Source organism: Pezoporus occidentalis, unplaced genomic scaffold (assembly GCF_034315485.1).
Source record: "Pezoporus occidentalis ecotype Australia unplaced genomic scaffold, CSIRO_AGI_Poc_V1 ctg53, whole genome shotgun sequence".
Lineage (NCBI taxonomy): Eukaryota > Metazoa > Chordata > Aves > Psittaciformes > Psittacidae > Pezoporus > Pezoporus occidentalis.
The window spans coordinates 6,166,017-6,188,747 of record NW_026915866.1 but is presented as its reverse complement, the minus strand read 5'-3'; the positions used below and the strand labels follow the sequence as shown (position 1 = coordinate 6,188,747).

Below are 22,731 nucleotides of genomic sequence, written 5' to 3'. Positions count from 1 at the left end.
AATTTTATCCTCAAAAAAAGTGTGAGTCCTAACCAGTGGTTACTTATTGATGACTTACAGAATGTATCAATTTTTTTTGGCTGAAGTGAGTTTTATAAAGCCAGGGCTACCTAAAGTCTGAATATTTCATATTGAAAATATTAGTTTTCATTAAACATGTTAAAATTGACTGTTGTGTCTTTATAGACAACTGCTATCTGAAAGCAAACTGAAAGCCCTTCCAAACTTGTATTTTCAGAGATGCTTGATTAAATTAAATTTATTAGACTCAGATATCATCTTTAACTTTGGATTGCAGAAGCAGTTGGTATTTTTACTCTTAGAAGAAGCAGCAGTTGAAATCATGGAGTGTTTCAAATACTTTCTTCTTAGTCTAGGTAAGTAGGGTGCTTGATACAAAGAGGGATATTTGTCTTTTATGACCTAGGTACGGTGCAACTTCATCGAATTTTGTGGAGAATAGAGCAGAATAGAAAAGTACAGCCATCATCTAGTGCAACTCAAAAGCTGTAATCTTTTGAGTATGCCTGGGCAGAGTTCTGGATGCCTCTGGATTTTGAGCAAGTCCATTCTGATCTTAAAAATGCAATTCTGCATGTATAGATTTGAAGTAATGACTTCTTCCCTTGTGAAAGATCTGAAAACTCAAAAAAACAACAAAAAACAAAAGGGAGGATATCTACTTATTTCTTTTTTGTTCTATGTTTTGTTTAATATTTCTTATGTTCTAAGCAGACTACATAATTCCAAAGCTATTTTGTAACAAATCTGACAATTGTAAGAGTATTCCCCTCCTCATGTTTACAATACCTGTATCAATCCTTTTTTTATTTGAAAATATTTATTATTACTCTATTGTAGCCACTCTTTGTGTTTCCACATAATTTCATGTTTTAGTAGTACTTTGTAAAACGGGTTAAAATTAGTGACATTTCTTTATCAGTTTAAAGTTTTGGAAAATGTTGGCATTTCATAATGTTCGATACGTATGTCAGTAGAGCTAATTTGAGCATCCAGGAGCAAAGAATGAAAGTCAGGGACACAGTCTTTGAAAATACAGTTCACTGGAGAAGAAAACAAAACTATAACCCTCAACAGAGGCCCATTACTCCAGAGCACTTACTACATCTTTCCCCAAAAAACATCCAACCACAAATGCCTCCTCCTCAAAGGTTAATTTTGAACTTTTACATAAATACTATGGTTAAAAAGGCTAATGTGGTTGGGTTTTTTTTGTGGGTTTTGGTTTTTTGCATGTTTGCTTTTTGCTAAAACGCTGTTAGATCTACATGATGACATGGGAATTTTATCTTTTCTGTGCGTGCAACATAAACAAGTTTGAGATGGAACATTAAGAAGCTAAATACTATATATGAGTTTGGTGTCCCATTTCAGGAAGGATGACATACTGGGATTGATCCAGGGGTCAATTGCATAATACAGAAACTTATTTTGTGAGCTTAAGGAAGAGCAGTCTGTGCATCAGATAGATGTAATCAAGATAGTACAGTCAGACAGACCATTAGAGGTATGGTGGTTTAAAAAAAAGGCATAAGCAATCCTGATATTTTATGAGAGATGAATGCTGTCCTTCTGTGTTTACCCAGTGTTATACTGCTCTTTGTTTCTGTCTTTCAGATAAAAGCCTCAAAATATCCAAGGTTTAAATTTATGCAAGTTTAACCATTTTTCTGGCATATAGCAAATTAAGTTTTGGAAAAGATTACCAGATACCATTACCTGGGGACTTGAGAAGTGTAACAGTTACCTTTAAAAAGACATGCTTTTTCTCCTGAGCTGCATGGGAATAAACTGAGAATGAGGGGAAAATGAATGCAGTTTTTATGTCTGAAATCAGGAAATTGGTGTTTCTGGCTTTCCCAGAGACTGTCAATCCATCTTCTGGTGAGAAGAGTTAAAATACATAGTAACCATGTAAGCGTAAGCATAAATAAAACCACCAGCATTGCTTGGCTAGAGTTTGTTCCCTATAATCAACAGTGACAGATGAAGGAAGATAACACCAGTCTTCAAGGTGATGTCAGCTTTTCAATGCATTTTTTAAAGTAATTATGTTGTTTGCTGAAAATTGAGCTACTTTTTCTTCAGTCGATCATTGCTAATAGATTTCTAACATAATGGAAGTTTTATGACAATGGCTCAAGTTTCTTCTGGTATATTATTGCAGCAAATTGACATATGGTAATAATAACTAAAACTGTTTTATTTCAACATTAATAGTAGTTCTAAGAGGTTAATAAATCAGATGAAATAGGCTGAGTTCTTGTGTTTTACACAGTGGTATTTATTAGAAATAGTGCTGCTGTATCATCTGTATATTTCACTGGAAGTTATTGTGAAGATATCTTGTGTGTGCTGAATTTCATGCTCTAAAATTTTCTTCTTTGACTTAAGTATTTTATGATATAAAAATAAAGATAATTTTATATTATATTCTATGGATTATGGTGTCCTGATAACTATTTAATACAAGAATAAGTAAAGTAAAATTCACATTAACCACAATGTGAAATTTTAACAAAATTACTAGCAAAATTCAGTGTTTAAATTAAGGAGTTTATGCAATGATAAATGTATTTTTCAGTAGTATTGGTGGATATTTTTTCCCTTCTCCTTTTTTTTTCTTTTGTATCATTATGCAGCCATCTGTCAACATCATATTGTGAACATTTCTTTATTTTTTTTTCTTTTAATTACTTGAATGGCATCACCTGCAACTAACTGTCAAACTGAATGAGTAGCTTCCTTTCAGAGAAGGTATTTATGCTCTGTCAGTGTCAAGCTACCCCAGATAGACTCTTATCATTTAGAATCAGAAGGAGCTTAACTAAGTTGCTATCCAAGTTTTACTGGCATGTAAATAGTTTAAATATTGGTGACTATTTTAATGATGGGTTTTCAGTCAGAAGTTGATTTAATATTGTCGTGGTTTAAGCCCAGCTGGTAACTCAACTGAACCTAGGACAAATGCATACATTTAATATCTGACACAAACCAATATAAAATAACCATGAAAATAGCTTTTGAAGTAAATTCATTTTAAAGCAGTTAATCAGAAAATGGTAAAAATTGTGGATGTATAAATGTATCCATTGCGTTTCATAGCTGCATAGAGTATCTCAAGTTGGAAGAAACCCATAAGGACATTGAGTCCAACTCCCAGATCTTTGCAAAACTAATTAAAATGCAATCATATGACTGAAAGTGTCATTGTGTGATTTCTTACAGGTGTAAGATGGGCTGTTTAATACACCAAATATCAAAATAATGGGGTTTATTTTAGCCTGATACAAATGTATCTACAATCCTGAGCTATTCTAGGTTTACTTCACCACGACTGAGACTACTCTGACTTGCCCACAGCTGTCAGGCCAATAGCACAGCACAAATAAATGCGAGGTCTTTGTAGTTCCATCTACTTTCTTCAAACATGTATCAATAAGAGAAGTGCATCAAACATCCTGGTTTTCCTCTTTGACAACAGAAGCCTTCTCCAGAAGGATATATTCCTTCTCAGTCTTTGGAATTTGTTTGCTTTGGTGGACTTTGTTGGCTTTTTATTTGTCCTGTATATATCTCAAAGTCACCACAGTTTCTTTCCTTGGCTACAGCGTTTGTGGATTTATTCTGACACAGGAACATACTCTGAAAGGCAAAGGGTCCTGGGGAAAGAGTGAAGAACAGTAGGCATGTGGTAGATCTACAGTCTGTTCAGAAATGCTGCCTGTTGAATTGCTCTATGTAACAGTTTTACAGAACCTGATTAATTTCTCTGTTTCTCTGTATTAAAATTTCTCAGTGGTGGGACAAACTTTCTTAGACATTGCAGAAAAATTTTAAAACTGTAGATGAAAACATTGTCATTATTGAAAGCTGGAATTTAGCCAAGTAAATGGAATAAACATGTCTATTCCTGGAAAAACCCTTATATCCAACTACTCAGAAAAATAAGATGTATGTCTCTTTCAAAGTACTTCAAGTTCATTAATTATTTTTAGTCTAACAGACCCAGCATGTAAGGACTGTACAGAAGGATTGGCTTGCTGCTGTGTAAAAGGAATACTTCTGAAATGAAGTGCCGGTGCCTGCTGTACTTGGCACTAGTCCTTCATGGCTACACAAGATCAAATTTTCAAGGGTATTTTTTCTCCTTTTTTCCTGTAGAACAGATGAGTTTGTTTGTACACTGTCATCTGATTACAGTACTCTGTTTTTTCCTTACATTTCTCATTTTCCTGTGGAACATAACTCTATTATTACAGAGTATAAAGCTTCACAGAAGCATCCCATGTGTTTTTATTTGGTTTTGTAGTGTTGAGCTTTTGTTATGGTATCATGTCACCAATATGCATTTTTAATAGGGTTTAGGCTGTGTATTAAAAGCTTGGTAGTATGCTGCTCTACATTTCATCTTACTCAGAAGCAGAGTGATCATATCGAACTGTGGAAGTGAAGGAAACCAAATATTTGAGCTGCCCTGTTTGATATTGTGCCATTTTTTAAGTATCCCTTGAAGACAGGTTTTGCAAGTCATCTGAACTGATTGATGTTATTGTGTCTGATCTGAATTAACTGAGCCAGTCATCTATAGTGACATAGTAATAGAAATATCTTGTAGGTATTCCAAATTAGTTTATTAATGTGTGTAAGTATAAATTCATACAAAGTGTAGGTGAAGGGAGGTGTTAACATTAAAGGGTTAGCTAGCTGAGGGAAAGCTTGCTGAGTGAAGGCCAGTCAAGCACAGAAGATAACAGCTAGTCAGCTAATACAGCTATTGCAGCTTCAAAGAAGGATGGGAGGAAAGAGGCAAGTCAAAATCTTTTCCTGAATGTGTTTAAAGTGAGTAGGTTTGGGCAAAGGGGAGCTCAGTCCTACTGGGATTTCTGGAGAATCCCCCCAAAGTCTATAACTATAAAATCTTTCTCACTATATCAGGGCGTCTGTGTTATGAACTGATGATGTAGGGACATGCAGGAAGAAACAGCTATTTGTTAGGGATGCAAGGAAGAAAAGATAAAAATGACTGAATATGAGCAGAGATTTCTAACCAGACTTCCAGTTCTGATCTCAGTGTAAATAAACTAACCCTGATTTTTCATTCATGTCTTTAACTCTTCTGTAAAGCATTTTTAATTCTTCAGTCTATTTGGATGTCAAAAAGTAAATATTTTTATATTAACCTTGTTTTAGATTTCAGTGTACTGTCTGACATCAGTGTGTTCCTCACATATCTGATGAAGCTAAACACTGGGCAACCAGAACACTAATAAGGACCCAGCTCCTCAATCTGTTACTCACAGGCACCTGGAGGATATGAGAATATACCTAATGTTTCACAGGTCGGTTTTGATTGCAGGTAGTATGAGGATTAGGAAAGCAAAAAATGCCATTGCTGAAGCATGAGTATCCTGAGGAAGTTTCTGACAGGTCTTCAAAACATGGTTTTAAGAAAGGGAAACTTTCAAAATACTGTTGATTTTCAAAAGCTATGCGCAGTTACCAGACACGTTAAAGGCTGCACCTGGTTTTAGCAAGCTTGCTTTGAAAAATTTGGATTTAGGAATGGGTGAGAGGTAAGTGACCTTTTAACTGTTCAACATCCAGTTTAACTGGTTATCACATTGCAGTTTTTCAAAGTGCTTTATTACTAAATGTATCCACATTCATTGTGAGCAATCTGGAGTCTCATAAGCATGTTGTTACAAGCCTTTACTGCCTCACATTAGTAGACAGTAATATGTGTCAGGGAAGGAAAGAGATAGTGTTTGCTGGCAAGGATGCTCTGAGCTTTGGGGCTGATGTGGGCATGTGCTGAGAGGACAGCTAATGTGCAGCTATCTTCTTTCTGTAACTTTTCATTCCTGTTTGTGTGCCTAGTATGTCCGGGGCTATTAAAAGGGAACATTCATGTGCTTTGTGGAAAACAGCTGTGGCTGCTGTTTTATGAAGTTGGTTTTGTTCCCAAATCTGTATGGCAGGACTAGGAATAATAACAATTTGGTCTATTATTTTTTGCCAGCAGAATAGCCTAGCATCACATATTTAAATTACCATCAGTTCAGTTTGCTAACTCCTGCTCTGTTGATTTGGCAGAGATGACCAAGGAACAGAATGCTGTTGTCCATTTAACTGATTGAAAAAAAAATCTGTATATGTAGATAGCTAGAGCTGGAATAGAAGATTCTACTGAAGTGAGATGTCCAAGGACTGAACCCAGTCTTGCTATGAAGTAGGTGCAGGGAGGATGTAGGCTGTCTTTTGTTTGACAGTGTAACGGTTAGAGAGAGCACTCACCTAATAGCAAATACCTCAATTTCCTGGGACCAAAGGACCACCTAAGAGAGTCAAGTAGGGGAAGGGAGTCTTGTTTAAAGTAAGACACTGTACTGGGAAAAATGCCAGATTAATGAAATATAGAAAATTTAGTGGCAGGACAATGCATAAGACCTCCACCTGGCTGAAGGAAATACTGGGTTTGTAGTCCCAGCTCTTGAGACAGGGAAAAGAATCCAGCTTTACCACTTCCTGGTCAAATCCTTTATTTGAATACTTTTATATAATGGGGAGCAAGCTTACCACTGCTTGCAGCACCTCTTTGCACCTTTGGCACTCTTTGGAGCCTTTTCACTGCAAAGGCGTGCCTGAAGTACAACGTTGCAGGAAACGGTGTTGCAGTCTCGCATGTATACCTAATTTTGTGGCTTTTTGCTTCTGATCAGCTGACTTAATGCCTTCTTCCCCGCCAATGCCCTATGCTGAATCACATTTTTAAATGTCCACCTTTCCCTATTCATGTCATTGACAGTCCAGTCCTCAAGTCTGTGTTTGTGGATCTCGTTCTGAACACAGAGAATCTTGAAGTGGTGGCACTTAGTGTTAATTTAATGAGATAGAAACATTAACATCAGGCAATTTCATGTCTTTCTAATGTTGCTTGAGACGTCATTATTGTTTTGGATTATGATCAAAAGTCCCATTGCCAAAGATGAACAATTCTTGTAATTTACAGCTGCTGAATAGGTATGAGGTAAAAAAATGTTCATAGTTACTCACTTAGGAAGACAGTACTGTGATTGCCTAGTAACATTTTTTTCCCCTATAACAGTGCTTGCTAAACATAATTTCAATGAGTGAAGTCAAAGTCAGAAGGTATAAATTGTCAAGAGTATGAAGTGTGGACATAAACATATTAAATCCTGCAGTAATGTTACTGGTTGAACAACTTTCCAGTTCTATATGAATCCTTTGCACACACAAAGCATCGTTTGTCTTACATAAAAGTAATTGTTTTTATATATGTAGGCTATGATCTTTTATGACTAAAGAATAGTCTTCACAAATTTTGATGTTTTTATTATATTGGAAATAAAACCAGCCACTGGTTGATTCAGAAGTATATTGTCTTTTATTATGCGGCTCTTTCAGTATTGTCCATAAAACAAGGTAACCATTGAGGCGGTGTATTGCTACTCTAAGTCTGACTTTCAGTTTTGTTTCCCCACTGATAATTATTTTGCATACATTACAAACCTAAAAGAACTGTGTTTCTTGCTGGATATATATGTATAGGAGAAAGTGCATATTGTGGAGTGGCTTTGGGATCACTACTGGATGTCTCCCTATATAATCTTGACTTTTTTCAGATTTCAAGTTAATGAAGCTTAATCTGTAGTAACTGCTTTCATAACGTGATTAATAGTGGCATATTTGGGCAATTGGTCTGTGACCCAGCAAAACACTTAAGCACATGCTTATCTTTGAACATGTGAGTAGTTTTGAGGGAATCAATACTAGTCTCATTGATGTGCCCTATTTTTGCCTTGAAGCACCTTGCTATCTTCAGCTTTTGATAAATAAAGAAGCTAAATTCTTGAAAATGCTCTATTCTTAATTACAAAATATGTTTCAGTCATGCATTTGACAAGTTTTAATTAAAGTAGTGTTATATAAATTATATCACACTTGATTTATGTACCCAATATACATTTATGTGCTTAGAATTTATCACAATGTCTTTTCAGTACATAAACATTATTGTATTTATGTTCTATAAAAGCAATGAAGTCATAATATTATCCTATAACAACATTTCATTTTGCTCTTAAGTCTTCAGTAAAAAATGTAGTGAACTATTCAGGGGCTTTCATTATAAACTGTACATCTGGAAAGTAGATTGATGTTTTCTGCATATGCAATGAAAGTATAGGTATTTAGCTAGTGTTAATATCCCACAGAATTAGTTCATCATTCTGCTGTAGATGTAAATGAATGCTAACTCGATATTGGAAAGAAAAGGAATCAGTATAGGGAAACTGAGTGAAAACTAACCTCTTCTGAACCAAAGTACTGTTTCATGCCTTGTTTTGTGCTAATATGAAAAAAACCTGTTCCTTTTCTTCAAGAAGTGTTTTTTTCTGAAACTGGAGTATCTGGTTTGAGTGTGTTCCAATAAAAAAACCCAAACACAAAGAAGTTGCTGTTTTAGGCTGTGAAAATATTTCATGAATTTGATCACAAAGGATTATTTTGGATTTATTTGAGTATTGAAAGAAATTTTTTAAAAGAGCTAAGACTGTAGACACAGGCAACTGTTGTTCTCTCACCATGGAATGTACTGGCATCAGACACCTTGGAATGCAGGTATCTGGATCATCAGTATCAGTTATTCAAGCAAATAAGATAAAATGAGCATAAGACATTCACATTTATCATTTGAAAAGAATATTCGTGTGGTGGTTTTAGTTCTGCATAATCAAAGACAAATATTTAAATCAATTTCAATTGAAAAATAAAATCTAAATGATTCTGGAAGTGTATTTATAGATCACACATGGATTACAAATTTCATAATGAGGATTTTTTATTTCATATGCAGCTTTAATTCCAATCCTGATTCTAAATAGGTTCTGATACTTCTGCTATGGCATTTAACCAGCAATTTTGTAGAAGCATCATAACACAAACGCATAATATCTATATATATCTTTAGTATTTGGATAATTTATTTCTGATTTCAACACAGTTTTGTTTTCTACTGTATAGTTAAAATTATACAAGACTTTTTAGCTACTGTTGTGCTGAAGAGCTGGTTGCCTGTTGCACACAGGTTTATTTATGGCTAGTGACAATGATATTTAACTGGTACTTTTACAGCCTGTCATCTACTCCAAACATCCCTTACATAGGATGTTTTCACCTGAGAAATTCTCTTCTGAATTGAGTGACATTACATGAATCCAAAAATATATGAGTACCTTAACACCATTGTTGAATCAGATAAAATCAATTTGGACATCTACTTTTCATCCATTGCTAGATCATTCTGTACTAAAAATTCAGATGAGTATTTTATATATTGCAGAAAATATGAAGACCCATTTCTTACATGTCAGAGATGTTTCTTCAGTTAAAAATGGGGCTGGCTTTAAGTTATTTTCACTTTTCAGTCAGATTCAATTTAGCTAGGCTTGATGATGTTTTGATTGGAACTGAAACTGTATGTTTTGCACTAGATACTCCCTTTTGCAGAGAGTCACTGTGAGGTCAAGTTTATGTTTTAGAACTGTATTTTTATTCCTGTGCTCATTTTAGCTCAACATGCTGGCCTTCACACTCTTAACTGCAGATGGAACTGCTTTTTGGTTTGTTGCTTAGTTTCTGGATAGTTAAAGAGGAAGGGTGCAGGATAGAATCAAAAACATTTCTTGTCATTAACTGGGTATTTCTACATGTGTTTTCCCTTTTAGAGGCATTCAAATCACCCTAGAAAGCTGGTAGTATGCCTTCCCTGGTTACTTTTGACTAAATACTTCCCTCCTCTGATGCATGGTAAGTTTTTTAGAAATCAGCGCGGTTTGAACACTGATGATAAATTTCTTACCCTTGTTTTGTGCAGTATGATTTTACACTGCATTTTTATAAACATGCTTTCTCTTCCTGCAAATGTTGAAGAGTGCCAGTTCTGGCATCCTTCTTCTGCTCTCCAGCTTTCTTCAGAAAATGTTAATTCAGCTCATGTAGTACACAAGCTGTGAATTCTCCTGTTCAGTACAAATAGCTGTGCCTGAGGTTTTCCAGTCTGTGGTCTGAGAACTCTGTAGATAGAGTTTGTTAAGAGTTTTGAACAGGGCAACCTTCCGAGAACACCATAGGAAAGGAATTTATGACACAGCAGACTTCTTACTTGAGACATCCGTCATCTTAGGGTCCTGTTTGTTGCTTTTTACTGCAGCCCATACCGTTTTACACTTGGGCATGCAGTAGATGCCAGATTTTTTAATACGTATTTTATATGGCATAATGTACCCCAACTTTCACATCTCTGCAGAGTTTCGCCCTAAAGCATCTTTGGGACTCTTGAATGAAGTATATTGCACATGTGGGCAGTATTATTTTTTATTAGAGGGAAATAGCCAAATTACTACTTTAGCTATCTTGTTAATTCCCTTTTAAAACTCAGAGTGATAAATGTGGCAATTTCTAGGTGTTTAAAAGCTAAATGAAAGTGTTTAAATACATACTTAATAAGATTAAAAAAAAACAGTAGAAAAGCTAGGAGACAAAGGAAAAAATGCATGCAGATGAACAGAAAAATTGCATAGAAATTTTTGCCTAGAGGCTTTTGAATAACTTGCAGTTTTTAACTCATTTTCACAAAGTTGCTTTTTTTACTACTTTCTCGTTAAATGTGGTGGTACCGCAAATAATTTGCACAATTGCTTTCCTTGCTACTGTCTTATTAAATGTGTTGGTCTCATAAAACGTGTGCCATTATTCATACACAACACCAAATGTTAAGGATTATAATTTATTTTAGCCTTTGAACTATCTTTTTAAGCTCTAGAGTTTTGAAGTTTTGATAAAACCTCTTCTGATGGCTACTTTTATTTTTCCACCTTCAGTAGTTGGGACTTTAAGATAGGAAGTGACATGATGTACTTTGATTTGTTTTGTTGTGTAAAGATTTTATTGCAAATGTTTAATATGTTGCTATTGATATGACTAATTTCTATAGCAACAGAAGTTTATCAGTCACTTTTTCTTGTTTCTGTCCTCTATTTCTATGAAGATGCTACTTAAGAAAGCTTAGAATGACTAAGATGTTCTCTGCATTTTTCTTTCCACTGCATTTTTCTTTCCACTGCATTTTGTCATAAATCCCATCTGTAGTACAAAATGACTTTGATGCTTATGTTTTCCACTGTATCAGAGTGCTAGAATGCCTGCCATCTATTATCAGTGGTGTATTTGTTATAGCTGCATACTTAGGGAACTTTATTTTTATTCCACAATTTATATACCAGTTCTCCAAATCCCTGGAGAGGCTTTACACTTTTATGGAATCCAGATCCCATAAAAGAGAGAGGAAATCTAAGTGTGGAACTGTTAATCTTTCTATCCAGGAAAAAGGTGAAGTCTGCAGTATTTCTTTGTTATCTTTGTTGGCCAACATAACATGATTTAATAACTTTTTCCCTCATAGGTCTTGTTTTAGGAAAAAGTAAAAGGATGTTCAATGGTCTCTATTTTCTCTTGACCTTATATATAGAATTACATTAGGCAATTTTGCCTTCTTTTCTGTACCACTCTTCCTAGAGAGTTCTGTAAATCCCTAAACTAGCAGATCCTTTTTCTTAGCTGAGATACAGCTACTTTGGTGATTTTCAATCTTTCTGACATTCTAAAGGTCTAAAAAAACCTTTATGGAGTTTGGGAATGGGGAAATAGTCATCACTGTGTAAGTGAAAGTCGTAAGAATATCTGCAATGCACTTTAAGTTTATAGTCTGAAATATCGAACTCCACTGCATTTGATCAGATACCGTCAGAATAAAACTACAAAACCACAATTTCGTAAGTTTTCTTTCTTGTACTTCTACAGTTGGTTGTTTTATGAGGACTGTAAATAGATGTTAGCAGATTAGCCTATGTCGATTTGACCTTAATTTCTATTGGTGTATAGAATAGATTCTGAATTCAGCATTTATTTGAAGTTTTATAGTTTAACATAGGTTAAACTTTATGGTCATTTATTTAACATGAAATCCCAGTAATTTTATGCTAAAAAGCAACAAAACACACAAGGGAAAAAAAAGGTGTGAAATAATAAAATTATTTCTACAGCAATTAATAGAATAAAGCTATTCATTTTGGTATTTGTGTAATTCTTCAGTTTCTGAAAATATATTTGCTCAAGAATATATATATATATTTATTTATTTTTCAGGTGGAGAGATTTTGCCTCAATCACATTCCTGGCATTTTCGGCAAATAGCAGGCAAGTAATAAAAATGATACTGTGTCTCCAGATACTGGTCCAGATATATGGTTTGCTTTTGAAAAACTTGAAATAAACTAAGCCAAAGTGAGAAGTGAGTTCCCTGGCTCAGGTGCCAAAGTTTGAGGAGATAGTTTCTTGCTCATACAAATTCAGGGGGACTTAGCATATTTTTTTCTGCTTAATTCACAGAATATTATTTCTGGTTCTCTGTTTTATTAAGGTCTTTTACCACTGAGAGAATAGCAAGGAGATGCAGATTGTGTGAATTCAGGTGCAGAGTGTTTTCAGTAGCCTACAAATCATAAAATGTAATTTTCTCTTTTAGTTCCTAGTTCATAATACTAAATGGTTTAGAAAATTGTATTAGGCAATTTTCTCTAGTGCATTTGATGTAAATTGCACTAATATTGTGAAGTGCCTTTGTTTAACATATCCTTTGTAAGTTAGATAAATGAAGGTTTCTGAAGGATGGAATTAGCTGAAGCTCATTATAATGAACAAGATCCCATTAAATTTGGTTAGTTCTTTGTGCTAGTGGTGCCAGGCCAAGTAACTTTACCATTCCTTGTAAGACTGGTTTTGCCTGTCTATACATAGTGGACGACAGGATGACCATGAGCCAACACTGTGCCCTTGTGGCTAAGAAGGCCAATGGCATCCTGGGGTGTATTAGAAGGGGGGTGGTTAAGAGAGGTCCTCCTTCCCCTCTACTCTGCCCTGGTGAGACCCCATCTGGAATATTGTGTCCAGTTCTGGGCCCCTCAGTTCAAGAAGGACAGGGAGCTGCTGGAGAGAGTCCAGCGCAGGGCAACTAAGATGATGAAGGGAGTGGAGCATCTCCCTTATGAGGAAAGACTGAGGGAGCTGGGTCTCTATAGTTTGGAGAAGAGGAGACTGAGGGGTGACCTTATTAGTGTCTATAAATATATAAAGGGGGAATGTCACGAGGATGGAGCCAGGCTCTATTCAGTGGCAAACAATGATAGGACAAGGGGTAATGGGTACAAACTGGAACACAAGAGGTTCCACTTAAACTTGAGAAGGAACTTCTTCTCAGTGAGGAACACTGGTGCCCAGGGAGGTTGTGCTCCTTCCCTGGAGACATTCAAAACCCGCCTGGACACATTCCTGTGTAACATTATCTAGGTGTTCCTGCTCCGGCAGGGGGATTGGACTAGATGATCTTTTGAGGTCCCTTCCAATCTCTAGCATACTGTGAAATTCCTTCATTCGTGTAAGCATCATCTAACATGTTTTTTTCCTTCAGCCTTACAAAATTGTTATCATTAGCCAGTGACAGTTTTCCCATGAGCATAATGATGGTTTTGAACATTTTGTAGGTCTGAAAAGTAAGTGGAGACCAGAGAGCAAGACCATGAAGGAAAACATATGGTTTTGTGATTTGTGCATTAATGAACACTGGCCATCAGCACTAGATTTGTCATGTGGTCTGAAATGCAGATTATGTCCACCTATTACCTACTTTGAATAAGGAAGTAAAAATACTTTTCCATTTGCTAGCCCTCTTGAATAGCATATGATAGTGGAACCATAATTCATTTGTGGCCTAAGTTGGGTGTGGATATTAGCAGTTCTTATGCTTACAACATCTGAAAGCACAGAAGAGGAAGAAAACATGGCTTTGTATTAATGCCCTTTCTGATTCCTTAACTGCTCTGAGTGGATTCAGTAGATTGAGTACATACTGAGAACATACATAAATGCTGTTAATGGTAATGGGTTTCCTTTAATAGTGAACTTAAAATTTGGGATTCCTACTGCTACCAAAGCAGTGTTCATTTACAAAAAAATCTATTATTCTTTTTGTGTGATCTTTACAATGAAGAATTGCTGGTATGTAATAGGACTACAGAAGTATTAGAACAATGCATATCACATAATTTATTGCACTTGAGAACAGTTTGAAGTCCCACACTAACTATTCATTGATAACTGCAACCAGGGTAACAAACAGTAAGCTTCTGATTTTTTTTATTTTTTATTTTTTTAATTTTTCTGAGAGTGGATGGGGGGAGCGGGGGGAAACCCACACAAATTAAAGCAGTTTTTCAGGGCTGGACTCGAAAACTGTAATACAAAAAGACTTTTCTGTCAGAATTATGTGGTAGAACACATACAGTGGTATTTCACTCTAACTGCAAACATAGACTTTTGTCACATAAGTATGAAATTGAAGTTAGGTCTGAATAAAAGGAAATTGCAAAATTTTCTTACTGTGGATCTTATATTTTTCACATACTTTTACCCATTAGGCATATGAGACTAACTGGATACTACTTGCTGTAGACTAGAACCCCAGTTTCTTTGCTTTTGAGAATAAATCCCATTTTGTTTAGAGAAGGTGCTGCACAGGCAGTTTCTAGTGAGGGAATGGTTTGTTTAAAAAATAGATCAATTTTCCTTCCTGACTTCCTGGTATATCAACAAAGAACTCATTCAGTCCATCTCATAATGTCATATCAAAATTCAGCTGTCCATGAGTTAAGGATGCTGCCTTCCCATGCAGCAAGGCAATACCCCCAGCTGGCACACATCATTCACCAAACACAGTTTATAATAGGCCTGAAGAGGCCCATCACCTCCTTTGATGAGCCAGTTGTGAAACTGAATGGCCACAGTAATATAATGCTAGATCAACTGAGTGACAATCATAAAAGAGGAGATACTGTTAAGTATCTGAGGAAAGGAGACCAACATTTAGTGCATGGTATAGCATTTAGACATCTGTCATGCAAATAACCAAGTTTCCTCTTTCTCCAGTTCTTGGCCACTGAAGACAAAATAGCCACTTATATTCAAAATGATTGTGTAAACTGTGTAAAATAATTGAAAATTTAATTGATAATTAGAATTGAAAAAAATTAGAATCTTCACTCTGTTAGTTTTTTTTTTTTTCCCTGAAAATGAAAATATTATCAGAAAAGATCATTTTTCAGCAAGCAGTAGGAAGTGATGTTTATCTTAATGAGAGTTTTGATTTTGGTCTAATGGCCTTCATATTTTCAATTCCTTTTTATGTTTTAATGTTGAATCATTCTTTAAATTGTCTTGTGTGCTAGTGTCAGATAGACTCTCATAAGGGCTAGTCGCAAGTGATGCTTTTGTTACCATTAGAAACAAGTATTTTGGTATTAAATAGAATATAAAATAGATCTCGACTATATTAGCTTAGAGATCCCATATAAGGTTCTGGAGCAAAATCATGAAAGCCAAGTAACCAGTTAGTCAACAAAGTGAAAAACATCCCCAAATGAGAAGCAAATCTGGGAACACACGTAAGGTTATGGTTAAAAGGTGGCAAGTGTGAAAGGCTGAGTGCAACTTTGGGGGCTGGGCCCCTGGGAATGTGAGGCTTAGAAAGAGCAGGGCATGTGCTCTGTATCACACAATCCCTTGCACAGATTTGTGGAGTGTCACCATGTTGACATGAGCTTCTGATGAATGATTGTACTGTTCTACTGCTCTCTGTCCCTTTGACCTGACAGACTGGTTACAAAACTTTGAAAATCTCGATTTCAGTAACTTTTTGTTGCTTTGAATTCTCTCTCAGTGAACTTTCTATTGCCATAATTTTGCTGCTTGTCCTTCCTCTGGCTTCTGCCACTGGAATCCGGTAGTTAAATTGGTTCTTGTGTCTTAATGGTAAACTTTGCATTTAGTAATTTTCTACAGTATTATTATAATTATGATTCAGTAGCTGCATGTTAATTCATAAATTATTCCCTCTGTTTTATAAAGTAGAGATGTGTGTGTTCATAAGGGACTAGAACAAAAAGAGGAGTAGTGGAATTACTGGTACAGAAATAAGTAATATTCATGAGAAAGCAGAAAGTAACCTCAGTCTTCACGAAGGAGCAATTCATGTGATGCTACTCTCAACTTCGTTACGTTTCTAAGTTGTTGCAAGACAAGGTTTTAAAAATAAGCTGACAAAATATATTAATAAACAGTAGACTCAGCTTGAATGCCAAGGAGTGCTAGGGAATACGCTTTTTCCCAAAATACAAAAGAAGCATAATATAAAATTTGTAGAAAAGATAATTGCAGAATTGAACACACTTTTTCTTGAGTATTTTGAGATGGGTCTGCACATGCCCTTTTTAAATACTATTGATGTAAAGTCAGCTCTATTTTATAAAGCATTTGCTGAAGGCAGCTGATGATTTATGCATGTTCTGTTTGCTTCATTAAGCATTTTTCATGCATGCTTCTGACGAGAGTGTCCTGGACTAGATGGACCACTGATGGGCTGTATTATGGCAATTACATTCTCCATTTTCCTTCCTATGTACCTCTTTTTAGTCACAGTTTCCATTTATTCAAAAAATGCCTAACCATTTTATACAAGCTCTTAAATTTAGTTCTTTTTCTTCACTGGTTTACTAACTTTTACTCTTTGTTATTTTGGAGAGTATGATTAAATTCTGAAAAGAGACTTTTAACAGATCTTCCCATTGTGTGTTTATTACCTATAGATGATTTTCAATATGAAAAAAAGTCTGACATTATTAATAAAATTAATAAGCAGTCTGACAAAAATTGGTATAATTTACCAGAATGCCATTCTGAAATTATAGTTATTTGTGCAAATACCAGCTCTACATTGTTGCTAGTTCTTAATTTTCTGGTTTTAAGTAACTTTTTAACGTATTTCTAATTCATTTCCTCAACATATATTAAGTATTATGAATAGCATAAATAGTCATATTAATTATTTTTTTTTCTCCAGGACATTCCTAAGGTTAAACTTGTTTGAGGTTTGTGCAGTTGTTACATGAACGGTCCGTAATTGTAGACAGCTTGTTCTTAAAAAAAAGATAACAAGAGGAAAAAGCCCGGGTAGTTGTTTCTGTTTGGTTTTTGTTTGTTTGTTTCCTTTGCTCTATTTTGCATTAATAAGCTTCTTTGACAATAATGTGTGTTTTGTATGTATAACTTTCAGCATATACTTTAAAAAAAAAAAAACAACCAAAAAGTACAGTCATCAAATTTTTGTTTGTCAGAGTTTTGGGGATTTTTCTAAACCTTCAGATTTATTTTTTCTGTTTTTGAAAGATAATGTCCAGTCTGGGTCATCTTCTGGTGTTTTTGCACAAATTGAGTTGAGCACTCCATTTACACATTTGTGTTTCTGTTTCAAGGCCGACACATTTCTTCTGCAGGTGACGAAGAGATTGACTGCTGTCTAGTGCATGCTAAAGGTCTGTAACGGGATATCTTGATTAAATTTTAATAGAATAGTGCACATAAATTTTAATTTTAAAATTGTTTTGTATCCTTTCATTAGGTAACTCTCACCTACAGTATACGAGAGATGACTTGGATAGAGGCTTTATTAGATAATAATACATCAAATGTCATCACGTCAGAGGACAAGTAGTCTGGCAAATAGGCAGAAAAAAAAATAGTCTGTCAAATACATGCAAATATCCTTGAGAGTTAACATAAGGTTTTATTTTCATGCTATGAGGGTGACATATGGAGCACTGAACTTTCAGGTTTCTCAGGTAAATTTGGTGTTTAACTACCACAGTTTCTTTGGCTTTCTTGGTCAGTGTCTGCAGCTGTTATGATACTACTACTCAGTGCTCTGAGGAATCCATGTAAGTATTATGTTCTTGGGGCAGCTTGGCAGACTTGTCAAAGTTTTACCTGAAAAATCCATATCGGTGAAGAGGATGGTGGTTTATAACTTTCCATCAGCTGTGCGTGACTGGTATTTAACCTAGTAGGGACACACTACTTTTCTATTCATAGTGTATTTCCTCCCCCAAATTTCAAATTTCCTGTGAGCAATGACATTACTTGAACTTCTTAAAAAATAAACAGCCTTTTAAATGAGTGTGAAGCCACCTATATTTCAGTTCATTTGCAGTTCCTCACAAAATATTTTTCTGACACCAAAAACTTATTATGAGTTGGCATAGTAGAATATGTAAATTACATAGTGGAGTTTATGATGTGTTCATGAAGATGAGCCTGATGACTCAGATGTTGTGATACACATTCCATGGAATTTTGGCAAAATGATTAGACTGCCTAACAGAGTGTGTGTGTGTGTATATATATTCATACATATATATATACCCACACTACATATATATGAATATATATATATACACATAATATTTTATATTTTTTTTCTTCTGTAGAGTAGGCGCTGGCTTTCATGGAGACTTATAATGTCATAAATATTGATATGTTTTTTCAGGGTTATAAATAATGGTTTGCTTCTTAAAAGCTAGTAATACAGATTTTAGCAGAATTGTAGCTTCTATATAATAATGCTGTCATGCCTTCCATTTACCACATGTCTGATGATTTAATATCAGAATTGGTAATTAGGTTCTTGTAAATGGAAAATAGGGAGTGACATGCGAATCTGCTTGAGAGTTAGTGTTGAGGCACTGTGAATTCCCATGTCATTATACGCATCTGTATCCAGAGAAGTATGTATTCTTCTTAATCTGCATTTGGCAGTCAGCTAACTATAATACACAGTACAAAACAGTCTTCATAATGTAACAGGAAACTTTTCAGTTTAAGACATCCTAGTAGGCAGCAGAGGTTATTTTTCAAATTATTTCAGTATTTTATGGACTCCTGAAATGAGTTGGACAATGTTTTCAGCAACAGAGAAACAGTGAATTTGAAGATTATATTCTTTACGTGTTGGCTTATACGTTTGTATATGCCTTTACAGGAACCCTATGGATTTCTAAAGATATCTTGAGAATAATTAATTCACAGCTAAGTTTGGATATTCTAGGGAAAAGGTATTGGAATACCTTCAGGGAGGAAATGAAAGTGTTCTGTGTTACTTAGTTAACAAATCATATAGTTCAGCTGGGAGTATTTTCTGTCTTGAATGTAGTATTACTTATTTGTAGCCTAAAACTGTGATTAAAATGGTTTTCTATGTATACCTAATTGCCTTCTTGAACTGAAAGATGCTTTTTTGTGTTTTGTTTTGTTTTTTTCTCCTCAGAATTGAGTAAAAGCACACCTTTAATAAGAGCATTACTGTAACATGAATATGGGGAATTTTCACACAATCTGTGGAATAGAAAAATTGAAGAAGCTTCAGTTGCATTATGTCCAAAGATGTTTTCTTACTCTTAGAATATCTTAATTCCACATTTAGAACTCTTATTAGTCATATCATGTACTTTTTTTCATAAAGAACCACTTCTTGCAGTGTTTATTCAGAAATTCCTGCTGTATTAAAGAGATTTCTATCTAAGTATAGGTAAGAATGTTGACCCTAATATCTATGTCTTAAGCTTCTGGGTTTCTCCAAATAAAGTATCTTTTGTTTAAAAGTTCAAATCCCAGTCTTTTACGAATATACAGGAAAACCTTTTTAGTAGGTGTGAAATAACAAGCTAAAACTGATATATACCAGAAGAGACATTTTATTTTGCATATATTCAGGGTATTAAGTTACAGTTTTCCTCTTACCTTGGTAGAAAAAAACCCTATCAAAATACATAGACATTATGAAGTACTATAGAATAACAACTGTTCCGATTACGTGTCTTTCATATAAAGCTGTAAACAATTGTTGGGAGAAATAATGCTTTTTAAATGTGGCATTTTTAAGAAGTATGCTTACACAAGAATTCAGAAGGGGTGAAATTTACTTTTATGAAGGGAAACAACTGAAGTGTTTCAAATCACTTAAAGCTTAATTAAACCGTTATGAGAATCTGAGTGGAATTATGTGTGAATTTTATTCATTACTATTTTACACCAGTTGATTAACTGTTGAAATACTCTGTCTAATTGTCATGTCCAATGTTGAGAAACTGTGTTAATGATCTTTGAAAAGATTCCTAAAAAAAGTCTAAGAAATAATTAGGATTTGAGTTACTTAGTCTCTTTCTTTTAAACAAAAGCAGGTTAATCACACCAGACCTCATAAATATTTGTAAGAGCCCTGTCCACTGAAAGATAGAGGTATCTGAAGATGGCTTGGCTGAAATGAAAGCAACTAATGTCAGTACTGTAGTTGTGCAAAATCTTTGCTCAGATGTCACCACTTGATGTTCCTAAACTCACTGGGAGCTTCTTCCCTGTGTGGGTGGCATTTCTACATGTACCATGCCTTATCCATGTGCCCCAAACTGCTCATGCTGAGTAGCTCAGCATTTAATGTAGCCTGGCTACTGCCACACACTTGTCACTTCTCCATCCTCATCTCAAGAAAGACCCAGATATATGCATGCAAAGTTTGTGAATTATACTCCCTCCTAACACAGGAACATTATTCTTATGTATATGCATATTCAAGCTATGATCTAATGCAACTTCATTTCAGTGGAGGCCTAGGAAATCATCAAATATTGAGAGTCTGCTGGTAATGCTTGACTATGTAGCAACTAACATATATTTGACATGTAAAATTGCAGGTAACTTTCTTTTTGTTTACAGCTCTTAGTTTGTTGCATTCCAAAAGAAAGAAAACATTGTTCTTCTGTCCTTGGAAAAAAAAATAGATACAAAAGAATTTGTTTAGGACAGCCATTTAAGTGGTTATTGTTTTCATGTGATTTTCAGGATCTCTTGGAACCCAATTATATAAAGTATTTCAAGTTTCCCATCTCTGAGAGGCATTCTTAAGTTATGTTGTCCATGTTCAGTCATGTAAGACCATTTTTATTTTGTCACCTAGAGAGGTCAGCTTCATGGGGGGTGGGGATTGGGGGGGGTGTGTCTCCGAAAAGAGAGGGTGACCCTTTGGTCACAAAGATGTAATTTGCAGCTGTGTTCTATTTTAGGTAACTTCATGGTTTCTCATTAGCAGGAGACACACAGTAGTTAATGTCTATCACAATAGTTGTATTTGGGGGCATGAGAAAATATTTATATGTGTGTATGCCTTCAGTTGTTTGCAAATATTTCACTATTTGGGTTTTTATTTTATGTACAGATACTTGTCGTGTTTTACTTAGTAATCGCATATCTGTAACTTGCTCAGATTTACAGGCTATTTCATATTTGAAAATACAAATGGGTTGATTTGAACCCATTTTTTCTCTGATGCTTCTTAGCATGTAGGTGAACTACAGCTAGAACTAGGAAGCCACATTTGCAGTTCTATGCCTGCCTATCTATGCATCTTTGTGTCTAACTTCATTTTGTTTAGTTTTTTTGTTTCTATTCTTAAGCAGCATAATTTCACATAGAGATGGAAAAGATTACTTTGCAAGCAAGGATGTGTGAACATAAGATGATGAAAACTTTAGTAAGTGTCTGAAATTAAATGTAGAAATATGCTGTGGGTATTTTGGAGCCTTTGTTTAGGAGCCTTTGTTTAATTTTTATTCTATGATTTTTTTTCCAACTATTGGGCTATAATGGTAAAGTTTGAGATCACAGTTCAGTGAAGTCTAATGTAACTGTACAAGGTCTTTTACAAAACAGAGGAATTTTAAGTGTCTGAAATTACTTATTTTGAAGAATAAACTACTGAATGTAACGCAGAAGTTAAACTACTGATGATTCGCAATATTTTAGTACCAATTGATTCCACAGAAAAAGCTGCCACTAATCCTATGTGAACTTGGGATTCTCAGAAGCCAGAGCTAGGTTTCTGTGACCACTGTATACATAAACAAAGGTGAGAAAGTGAATGGTCATAAACATGTAAGCAGGATCTGCCAAGTCTGGGTTCTTTCAGTGGTTACCTCTATTGCAGTTATAGCATAGCCAGGCAAAAAATTCTTGGCTCCTGTCTCGTGACCTCAGCTAGAGGATATATTTGTTAGGACTATAAAGCTCACACTTGCTTCATAGATCCATAACCTTCCAGACTCTCCCCCTGCCCAAAGTGTGCTTAATAATATGATTTCATATGTATTTGAAAGAAATAGTGCATGACACATGGGCATTAATACTAATTATGTCTTTTGTTTCTTTAGCTACTTTTAGAGAGATTTGATTTTTTTTAAAGTTGAATCAAGGCTTTGGTATGTGCAACCTTGAAGAGATATGTATTTTTAATTTTACATAGGATTGCTTTCTCTAAGCATATAGTTAGTCAATATAGTATAGTTCAACTGCTTTTAGACCTAACAGGCAAAACTCTTATCCACCTCAGGTTTGTAATTTTCTGTTGCTGTAGCTACTGTTCTGAACATTAAATTTGCATGGAATCAACAATAAATCAAATATAAAAAAACGGAGATAGATAAGATCGTATATATAGTATGCCAATAGGCAGGTGAGAGAATGTGGCAGAAAATCTGTGATATAACTTAGATTCCCACAAACTGTTTTGGTCTTGCTGGAAATCTGAGGCAAATACTCCCTATTCTCAGCTTAGGCTGACTTTTATTTCAGTACAATGACAAGATAGAAAGGTGCAAAGGGTATGTGAATTTTGTTCACTATACCTTTAGACTG

The 22,731-nt window shown here is 35.0% G+C and overlaps 1 long non-coding RNA gene across 1 annotated transcript; it reads left to right on the top strand.

Annotated features, from left to right (window-relative positions):
- Nucleotides 1-17,464: 17,464 nt before the first annotated feature.
- On the top strand, nt 17,465-20,995 carry LOC134173458 (uncharacterized). Its single transcript, XR_009968266.1, has 3 exons — nt 17,465-17,525; nt 19,028-19,131; nt 20,223-20,995. It is a non-coding gene; the product is annotated as an uncharacterized LOC134173458 (long non-coding RNA).
- Nucleotides 20,996-22,731: the final 1,736 nt, after the last annotated feature.